Source organism: Muscardinus avellanarius, assembly GCF_963383645.1.
Source record: "Muscardinus avellanarius genome assembly, chromosome: 3".
In the NCBI taxonomy this organism is placed as follows: domain Eukaryota; kingdom Metazoa; phylum Chordata; class Mammalia; order Rodentia; family Gliridae; genus Muscardinus; species Muscardinus avellanarius.
In genome coordinates this window covers 104,459,471-104,470,569 of record NC_137788.1, presented here as the reverse complement: position 1 = coordinate 104,470,569, position 11,099 = coordinate 104,459,471, and the positions used below count along the sequence as shown (strand labels likewise).

Below are 11,099 nucleotides of genomic sequence, written 5' to 3'. Positions count from 1 at the left end.
CCTGTTAAACTTACACAATGTGGCTTTGCCTAAAACATTTGAAATAAATTTCCATATGAAGCAAAAGACCAAAGACAGAAATAAGAAAGGATGGGTTGAAAGGAAAGGAAAGGTGATGGAAAGAAAAGTAGAATTTATGAACATGTAATTCTATTATCTGTGATTAAAGTCCTTTACTTTTTAGCACCATGTTAAACGAGTTTACCTATCCAGTCACTTAATGAAATCCAACAGACTCTTCAAGAGTTCTGGGGATCTGGTCTTTGTTGTCAATGTCAGTAGCCTGAACTGCTCAGACACCAGGCACTTGAGACTCATCTTAATCTGAGTTTTAAGTAGTATTTCAGATACCCCAGTCGTACTTCTGTCTAGTGGAGTCTTATTCTGCTTTTTTGTCATGTCAGTGTGAGTGCCAGCTTCAATGAGGCTAATGATGATAGAGTGCAAGGTCAAAAAATCACTGATGGGCCTGTTGTACTGGACAATAGAGTGAAGGACACAGTTCCCCTCATGTCCACAGCATTCACCTCCATTCCACAGTCCAGCAGGAGCTTTGTGATGAGTGGGTTTAGAAAGCTGCAGACATCATTGGTGTACTGGAGTTGACATGCAGCAAGTTGACAGCTACATATGCAGCAAGGTGAAACCTTCACGAGTTCTCTGGTCAAGGTGAATCAGGTTGTAGATCTGCTTATCAATTTAGCACTGATCTTCTTTGCTGCATTGTGTTTTGGTGGAGATGCACACTAAATACAGGAAGGTATAGAGAGTGCATTCATAATTGTCCATAGCATTGTGGACATCAGCATCTGGGATATGTTTTACTCTGTTTATACTTTGTTCTATTTCCAAAACACTGCATCTCAAAACACATTCTATGTCTGGGGCCTTCACAGCTTCATTCAAATGTATCATCTATAAGAAGACTTGAGCAAATCAAAGAAGATCCTTGTGGGTATTCCTGTTACCTTTCTGTCTGAGGTGCAGGGCATGAAGCCACAGCTTGATATACTGCTCAAATTCTATGTTATCCATGTAAACCGCCCCTCTGTAAATGATGGGATGGGAAACATCAATGTTGTTAGCACCTAAAAATCTGTTTCCGAACAATAAGACCTTCCATGTGAAGAAGGCATCTCTGTCCAGCCAAATGGATTCCAATTCCTGAGGGTTTCCACATTCAGTTCTATTCCCATAAGCATGGATTGGTGGGAGAATCTCTTTTTCAAGAACATTATCACCATCTTGAAACCTCTCCAACATGGCTAAATATAAATAGTGGTATGTCTTCATGATATAGTTCTCACAGTCATTTGCAAAGGAGGCACCCAAGAGTTCCAAAGCTTCAATCCGACTTCTTCAGTAACAATCAGCATGAGAGAGCAACAGTTCAACAACATCAGCTTTGCAGCTTTCGGCAGCGACCTTCCACAGTGTCGTCCTGTGGCCATTTGCTACTATAGCAGCTCGCCATTTTATCAGCTCTTTCACAATGTCTATGTGCCCAGCTTCAGCTGCGAACTGCCCCGCTGTGGCTCCACAGTGTGCTTTAGCACTGGGGTCAGCACGCTGCTCTAAGAGGTACCGGACCACATCAGTGTGTCCCTTATATGCTGCAATCATCAGGCAGGTATTGTCATACTTGTTGGCAATCCTAATGTTGGCATTATTTTCAACCAAGTATTTCATGATGTCCAGTCTACCATTGATACATGCTGCCTGCAGGGGGGGTTGAATTAGTTACTGTGGTATGATTCATGGCTGACTAGAAGTTTAACAACTCCAAAATGTCCTGGTCCTGCAGTACACCAAAGAGCAGTGGCACCATCAATGACATACCAATCCAATCGGTCCCCAAAGTTCAACCCCAGGGGGTCTCTGTGAGGGGGATCTCGGTGGAACCTCCAAATGAAAAGGGTCAGGAGTTCTTCCTCAAAGAGACTACCAGCGTATATGCAATCGCAAAAGCTTTATTTTGGTGAATCCAGCATCCTGGGGTCCATCAGCGTACAAAGCAGAGATGAGACAAAAACAAAACTTTTTAAAAATATCTGCAAGTTTTGGCACAAATCTAGAGCAACTGGAAGGTTCGTAAATTCAAAATGGCACAGCCCCTTTTGGAAATGGTTGGAAGTTAAATATCACTGACCACACAACCCAGGTATTTTTATTCTCAGGAAAAATGGAAGCATGTTTACAAAAAGACTTAGGGGCAAATATTTATGGCTGCTTTGTCCATAATTATGAAAAAATAAACAACCAACCCATGAATGAATAAACAGATTATAGTATGTCGATACAAGGGAATACTATTCAGCAACATAAAGAAATAAGCTTCTGAGACATATGTTGACATGCATGAACCTCAAAAATATTTTGCTAAGATAGAAGCTTAACACAAATTACTATATGTTATATAGTCTTCTGCATGAAGTCGAGATTTATGAGTTCTACTTTCATTTATGGTGACAGAAATCAAGTCAGTGATTTCCAGGGATCAAAAGTAAGGGAAAAGATTGGTTGCAAAGAGGAATAAGGAATCTATCTTGGAGATTATAGAACTGTTCTTTATATGTAACTGTATATGACTAGAAAGGCTCACAACATATGCAATCAAGGTTCCTGTGAGTAGAGGGGACAGAATGGATGATGGCCCTGGCTGTAATGACCCATCACTGTGCCAGACGCTGTGATAAGTCCTTTAGATGCACTAGCCCATGCAATCTTAAGAGTAAGCATTTGAGATGAAAGAACTGATTCCTAGATAGTTTCAATAACATATCCAGTTTTCCTCCACTGTTAAGGAGGTATGATTGGTCCCCAAGTCTATGATCTCAATTAAGGATTTATCCTCCAGTCTGCATGGAACGCTGTCTCAACACTTACTTCTGATTGTGCCACACAATGGTAAAATACCAATATTCCTTATCCACACCTGGGCTTTTGCAGTACCTGCTTGGATAAGACACCCAGACATGAGTGATTAGAGCCTTTCAGCCTCCACTGAGATTCCTACAAGTCACTCTTCCCTGTTTGACTAGAGAAAAAACACTTCCTCTTTTCTGTGTGTTGCATGTTGTATTATCTGAAAGCAGCCAATCAGACAGAACTTAGAGTGGGAATTCTGGGGTCTTTGTGAAAGGAAGGAGAAAGAGCAAGATGAAGCAGAGAAGACAAACCACAATGTGATCCCAACAGAGGTGTGACCAAAGCCCAGGGGACTCTAGAGCACAGACTGCCCTGAAGAGCAGCCCAGGCTGGACTGAAACAATAGAGCTTTTACTCTCCTACCTCACTCGGTCACTGGCCCAGAAAGGACGTGACCTTTAACAAAGCTACTCTCTGGAGTGGAGATAACCCTGAGTTGCTGATGAGTGGGGGCTGTCATGTGCTGCACACTGCACCATGTGCTGGGTACCAAGCCCTCCCGTGAAGAGGGGCTTTCCCCTCGAAGTAGGGTGCACCTGTACATCCACAGTGTGGTAATCCCCTCTTAAAACACCTCCCCATGCTACTGCAATATTACTGAATTCCTCCTAGTTCTCCAAGAGTTGTTTGTTTGTTTGTTTGTTTGTTTGTTTTTGCGGGCCTAGAGATGGAACCCAGAGGCATTTGACCTCCAAGCTATACCCCCTGCCCTATTTTTTATTCTTTATTTTCAAACAGAGTCTCACTAGGTTGCGGAGGGCCTCACTAAGTAGCTGAGGCTGTCCTCGCACCACAATCTTCCTGTCTCAGCTTCCCGAATTCTGGGATTACAAGCATGTGTCACCACGCCCAGCCCAAGAGTTCTTTTTAAAAAGCTTATAAAACATAGCCTGGCATGTTGGCACATGCCTAAAAGCCTAGTACTCGGGAAGCTGAAACAGGAGGATCCTGTTTGAGGCCAGTCTCAGAAACTTAGTGGGATCCTCTTTTAAAATAAATATGAAAAAAGGCTGGGTATGTATCTCAAATGTAGAACTCTCTGGGTTCATTCTCTAGTACCACCACCACAACAAAAAGGTTATGGCGCATAATTTCAATGGATAAACTGATACTTGAAAAAAGTGGAGTCCAGAAAGCGTTGTCTTATGGAAGTTGCTTTAATGAATTGAAACAAACACCGCTGAACATAACATTAATGTTTTACTTGTAACTAAGTGCACCTGAGGATAATTAACAGTTCTTTTACTTGTATCATTCATTTATTTATGTAAAGTATATGCTCTGATTTTGATTATTTCCTGCCTTTGGCTGGCATAAGGGTTAGTTTGTCTCTGCTTTTCAAGGGCCTTGAGGTGCAGCATGAGATTGTTTATTTTAAGTCCTTCTGTTTTTTTTTTTTCTTCTTTTTTCATGTGGGCACTTACTGTTATAAATTTTCCTCTTAACACCGCTTTCAGAGTGTTCCATAGATTTTGGTATGTTGTGTCTCTATTTTCATTGATTCTGGGGAGTTTTAAATTTCTCCCCCCAGCCGGGCGTGGTGGCGCATGCTTGTAATCCCTGCGCTTGGGAGGCGGAGACAGGAGGATCGCGCAGGTTCGAAGCCAGCCGCGCGCTGGCTTAGGAGACCCTGTTTCCAAAAATGAAAATGTAAAAATAGGTCTGGGAGTGTAGCCCGGAGGTAGAAGGGCTTCCAGGAACCCCAGTACCACCAGTCTTTATTTAGTATAATATTCAGTCTCCACGTATTTGTGTGGTTCTTCTGGATCTTTTGATTGACGATCTCTACTTTCAGTTCATTATGATCTGAGAGGATGCAGGGGATTATATTAATTTTTTAAATTTGCTACTACTGATTTGTGGACTAGAATATAATGTATTTTGGAGATGCTTCCATGAGCAGCTGAGAATAATGTATATTCAACTGTTGTTAGTTGGAATATTCTGAAAATGTCAGTTAGATCCAATTGATTTATAGTGTTCTTTAAGTATAAAGTATCTTTACTAATATTTTGTCTAGAGGACCAATATAATGGTGTGTGGAGTGTGTTGAAGTCTCCTAGTATTATTGTACTGGGGTCTATGTGGGTCTTCAAGTCAATAAGAGCTTGCCATATATATATATTACAAGATGGAAAGACCCATACTCTTGGATAGGTAGAATAAATATAATCAAAATGTCCATCCTACCAAAAGTGATATACACACTCAATGCAATTTTAATCAAAATACTATTCCATTTTTCACAGACATAAACAAATCAATTATAAAATTTATTTGGAAAAACAAAAACCTAGAAACCAAAGCAATTCTCAGCAATAAGAACCATGCTGGAGGCATCACAATACCAAAGAAATACAATTTAAAACTGTGCTGAGATTCCATCTTGCTCCAGTAAGAATGGCAATCATTAAGAACACAATTAAGAAGAAGAAGAAGAAGAAGAAGAAGAAGAAGAAGAAGAAGAAGAAGAAGAAGAAGAAGAGGAGGAGGAGGAGGAGGAGGAGGAGGAGGAGGAGGAGGAGGAGGAGGAGGAGAGGCGGCAGCAGCAGCAGCCAGGCATGGTGGCACCTGGTTAAAATCCCAGTACTTGGAAGGCTGAGAAAGGAAGATCACAGGTTCAAGAACAGCCTCAGCAAGTAGTGAGACTCTCATCAACCTAGTGAGACCCTACTTCAAAATAAAAATAAAATAAGATTGGGAGTATAGCTTGGAGATGGACTGCCCCTGGGTTCAAGCCCCAGTACCACAAATATAATAATAATAATAATAATAATAATAATAATAATAATAATAATTACAGGAAACCTACTACACTGTTGGTAGATTGCAAACTAGTATAGCCACTGTGGAGATCAGTGTGAAGGTTTCTCAGAAGACTGGGAATAGAACTACCATACAACCCAGCAACAGCACTCTTGGTCATCTTCCCTAAGGAAATAAAATAAGAATAGTATAATGGTATTTGCATATTCATGTTCATAGCAGCACAACTTACAATAGCCAAATTATAGAACCAGCCTAGATATCTATCAACAGATAAATGGATCACAAAATGTTGGTATATACACAAAATGGATTTTTTCTCAGCCATAAAGAAGAACAAAATTATGCCATTTGCTGGAAAATAGATGAAACTCAAGAATATCATACTAAGCAAGTGCTGCCGGTCTCAAAAACTGAGTAGATGAATGTTTTCTCTTATATGTGGAATTAGAGAGATATTTGGAAATAAGAACATCAGATCCATGAACAGCGACTACAGGGAAATGACTGAGGGTTATTAGCAAGGGAGATAAAGTCATAAAGAGTGTAATAGTTCAAATAATGCTATGAATGTATACAAAAATACCAGTTCCAATATCAAAGACATGTGCAGGGATGGGGAGGGACCCAGTTGGGAGGGCACCAAGAGTTGTGTGCATGCACTTGTCTGACATCCTATACCCCCAATATGATGTAAAATTATAATGCACCAAATTTAAAAAAAATCTTACCTTCTATACCCACAAATAAATAAAGTAATAAATAAATAAATAAATGTATAAGTAAAAAATAAAGTACATAATACAGGCCTCCTATACAATAGGCACTCTGATGACTACACTAAAACAAATACAATATAATGGCAATAAGTAAATAACCTGAAAGACATGCTTCTTATCTTCCAGGAGCCTAGAACATACCAGGTGAGAACAACATGGAATCAAGTCATAGTCAAACGGTGTGTGTGCTGCCTGGGCTTGGAGCAGGCAGAAAAGACAGCATTGTGAACACGGTTGTAAGGATGAACTGCTAGATGGAAAAGGATACAAGGACATCAAGGAAGAATCAACAACATGAGCAAAGTCAGAGTGTGGCCAGCCCAGTGTAGCTACTGTGTAGAATACGAGCAGCTGACTGAGAGGCAACGGGCCACGGAGTCCGCCTGGGATGGCTTGCAGGTCTCCTTAAACTCCATGCTGAGGAGGCTGGATGGGCCAAATGAAGGCTTTGGATAGACCAAGGCAAATCCACACCTATGACTGGACAACTGGATACATGTGTCCTTCCAGGTGGACTCTGGAATTGTTTTCAATTCCATCATAGTCTGATTCTTCCATGCTATTTCTGTCTATAGCTTCAAAATTATTCTCTGCTGTCCCCTTTGAGCAAGGTGGGGTTTTAGGCTACATCACTAACAACAAAACCTTGAGCTAAATGAGCAGCCACTGGCCAACATACAATAGAGTTGGTCCACTGGACAGTGGATAGACACACTCAGCCCTTGGTCATGTCCTGTTCTCTTCACCAGCGCTAAGAGGAAGGGACGGCACTGTCCCTGTAATTTATATCCCTCTAGTCCTTGCTCAGCTTCATCTATATGGTCACTTACAGAGAACATTCAACCCCATCCCTTACAAGTCAAAAAGAAATCTAGCAGATTTACTTAACCCAATCGGATTCTAAAAAATCGGCCTCCAAACAGCACAGCTGATTTACATATGGTAAGTAAAACAGGAATTAGCAAATATTTTCTGAACTTGTAAAATGTTTTTAAGACACTCTGATGAGTCAGTGTTTAATCCCTTCTCCCATAAATAGGATGAAAGATCTTTGCTATGTTTTCCCTTAAGTAAATATATTTTAAAACTGTTCTGTTCTCTTCTCGGCTGTCACTGTGAATGGACGTAGCAGCTGGAATGAGGATAACACATCACACCTCAACTTCGAATTTCCTGCCTTTTGTTTTCTTGAATCATAGCCTTGATGTTGTTCAAATAGTGCTCCATATATTTAATTTCCCTCTTCTCTCTACAAAGGCCAAACAGGTTTTTAAAAACACCCCATCTTTCAGAGGGAGCTATAAAAGTGCTTTTGAGCTGAAAATGAACTGCTCTCTTATTTAAACATGGAAAAATATATTTAGACATGTGAATACACTCTCATTTTTAATTGATTCACTATTTGGATAGAAATACATTTATGTACATTTTATATGTGATATTTGCTTTGTATTGAATGATAACACTGCTGATAGTAATCACTAATTGTGTGCATAGATCACTGGGCAGAGAACATGCATGTTCCATGGTACACTCTCTATAAAATCTGTTCTTTTCTGTTTGCAGGCTGCATTACTTGTGATTCTCCCTCTTTGTCTCAGATCCTCCCACAAGAGCCAAAGATCTGTGATTTAGAAGAACTTTTAGATATTATTTGACCTGACTACCCATGGTTAAGAAGCCTCCAGAACCATAAGATGAATATACTTCTTTTGTTTATAATTTACTCAGTCCCCAGCATTCTGTTATAGCAGCAGAAAATAGGCCAAGATACTAGTTAATGGTCCTTCAACTAGCTGTCTGCCATATTCAGAGGTGGGTCCCTGGGACATGGCTAGGTACGGCCTAGCCATGTGGGTGTACATGGTACTGCCGTGTGTGTGTGTGTGTGTGTGTGTGTGTGTGTGTGTGTGTGTGTGTAAGAGCTCTCTCTGCTTCCCACCGTCATACCCTCAGGACCTGTAGCCCTGGCTCCTTCTTTGCAGGTGGTATAAATTGAACTGAACTCTCCAGATTCATAAGAAAATCAATCTTCCTCCCTTTAGGTTTTGCCTGTGTCCAGTGTTTGATGACAGTGATGAGAATGCTGACTAAAACCAGAAGTAGTTCAGGAAGGAGGGAGTAGTCAGTGTGATGCAGGTACATGCAGATGGAGCGGTAATGGTGGATGAACAAATGTGGAGGTCATGAGTTTCTGAAGAAAAGACATGTCAGGAGATGCAGAATGAATCGGCGTGATACTACCAAGTCTAACAGAGAAAAGCAGGTGCTTACCTACACTGCCCCATCCATCCCAAAGTTAAGTTCTGGGAGATGCAGGTGTATGTGCTAGGGAAGGAAAGTAGAAGGTTACCAGGCTTCTTGGTCCACTCACCAAGTAGCTATGCTATTCTAGCCACCAGACAACCACTCTGGCCTCTATCTTCTCATTGGCAAAATTAGAGGCTCTAAATTTCTATTATTCACTTATTCATTCTACTTCTGAGCTATACTCCAAGACTTATTTTACTTTTCATTTTGAACAGGGTCTCGCTAAGTTACTGAGGGGCCTGTCAAAGTTGCTGAGGCTGGCCTTGAACCTGTGATCCTCTTGTGTCAGCCTCCTAAGTATGGGGATTATGGGGATAATCCCTGGCTCCTGTTATTCCTAATAATATGTGTTCATGGTAAAATTTTTTTTCAAAAATATCAGAATTTATAAGAAAATAAACTAAGTCATCCATGACTTCACAACTAAAGATAACTTTTGCCAATATTTTGATATAAATTCTTTTCGCACTTTTCTCTGCATGATGCAAAGAATTATAACTTGAACTCAAGTGGTTCGAATAACAGTTATAAATGATAGTGCTTTTGCTGGAAATATTGCATAGAATTATTTATAGTACTCCTATTACTTTCAAACAAAATGCTATAGAGATAAATTATATGCATGCTATTGCATTATAACATATAGTAATCTATAATAAAAGCCAAAAGCTATTTGATTGTTTGTATCCTGAGCATCTCAATTTGTATCAACTTGTCACAAAAACTCTTGTGCTAAACATTTTCCCCATCTTATCAATGAGGAAAGTGAAGGTCAGAGAATGTAGTATTACTAGTATTTACTCTTATTCAGTTCTGTTTTCTCTCTGGGCATGTAGATGTAGTTATTCTCAGCCATATTGATATCAGTTGTGGTCATATGAATCTCCACCAATGAAATGTAAGTACAAGTGCTATGTGTTACTTCTGAGTAGGAATACTTCGTCAGTAATGTTTAACTCTTCACTTGATCTCTCCTTGGCTGCAGTGATCTGGGAAGCCAGTGCAGATGTGGAGGGTTGATGCTTAGGCATCATGAGAACAGCTGTGCTGGCGAGTTGCCCAGACCTGTAACCGACTTTGCTTCAGTTGGATATAAATCTTTCTTGCTTAAAGTCATTGAGATTTTGAGGATGTTTGTTACTGCAGCATAACTTGCCCTATGTGGACAAACATAGAACACTTGAAAGATTCCCCCAAGGTCACAGAACTAGTATGTAGTGTGGCCTTTGGATCCAGACCTGTATGACTCATAACCCATGCTCAGTGGCTTATCAAAGAAGGGCCAGGTGAAGATCTTGTGAGGAACAGAGAATAGATGGACCATGACTGCTGCTGTCATCAGCTTTTCTATTCTATCTCAAATGTGGTAATGATCACATTATTTTTGAAGTTATATGGCATTTCTCCAGTTCTGCACATGTTGTGGAAAAAGTAAGCAAAACAAAATAATCTTAACATATCAGTTATGGTGAGATATATGTTTTAGATATTTGTGTGAGAATAAGAGATAAAGTCACATTAAACATGTGAAGCACAAATTAAAAAGGGGTAGCAGAGCTTGAAATGGGAAAGCATTAAATAGCATCAGCTTGAATAAAAAAAATTTTAGCCAGAAAGAACCTATTAATAATAAATTCTTCAGAGTAATCCCTGAGAAGCAAATCCCAAGGGGAAGCCAAGGTGGTACAACTGTTAGTCAAATAAAAGATTTTAAAACCTAGAAATTAAACATCAGCCTGATTGAGTGGTTAAAAGAGGGCACAATAGACAGAATGAAAAATAGTCATAGTTTTCAAAATACAGCTGCTAAAATAGCGTAAAACACCATATTGCCAGAAGACCCAAGAGGAGAAGGAACTTCATAACTGTGAAAGAGTCTGGCCCCACCTGCATGTGATTATTGAAGTATCTTTTTCAAAAATTGAAGTCAAAGCCATGTGGTTATCTTCTGTTGATTTCATCTTTCATGGTGGAAGATATATTAGCATTGAATATTCAAAGAAATTAAAGACAGCATCTTCTGAATGCCTCTGACCTATCAACATAATCTGATCAAATCAGGCATCTCTTATAGCCAAAACATTAATAAAATAGTAACGAGACCTCTTTTTTAGGTCAGTAGACAAAGACAGAAATGGCTTTGACTGCCTATTTCCTTGATCCCAGGACAAGATAATTTCAACATGGAGGCACTCTCCCCTTAGGGATGGATGTGATAGTTGACAAATGAGGCATTAATGGCTCCCACTAGACCAAAGTTCAGATGAATATGAGTCTCTGCCAAGGCTTTGGTCCAGGGATAACTGGGAGAGCAGG

The 11,099-nt window shown here is 40.0% G+C and overlaps 1 pseudogene across 1 annotated transcript; it reads right to left on the bottom strand.

Moving 5' to 3' along the window:
* Positions 1-217: 217 nt before the first annotated feature.
* On the bottom strand, positions 218-9,814 carry LOC308260197 (protein fem-1 homolog B-like; annotated as a pseudogene). The gene is made up of 5 exons: positions 9,706-9,814; positions 8,424-8,563; positions 6,819-6,919; positions 2,887-2,952; positions 218-1,941 (listed from the first exon to the last, which is right to left on the bottom strand). The product of its transcript is annotated as a protein fem-1 homolog B-like (transcript).
* Between the last annotated feature and the right edge of the window lie 1,285 nt (positions 9,815-11,099).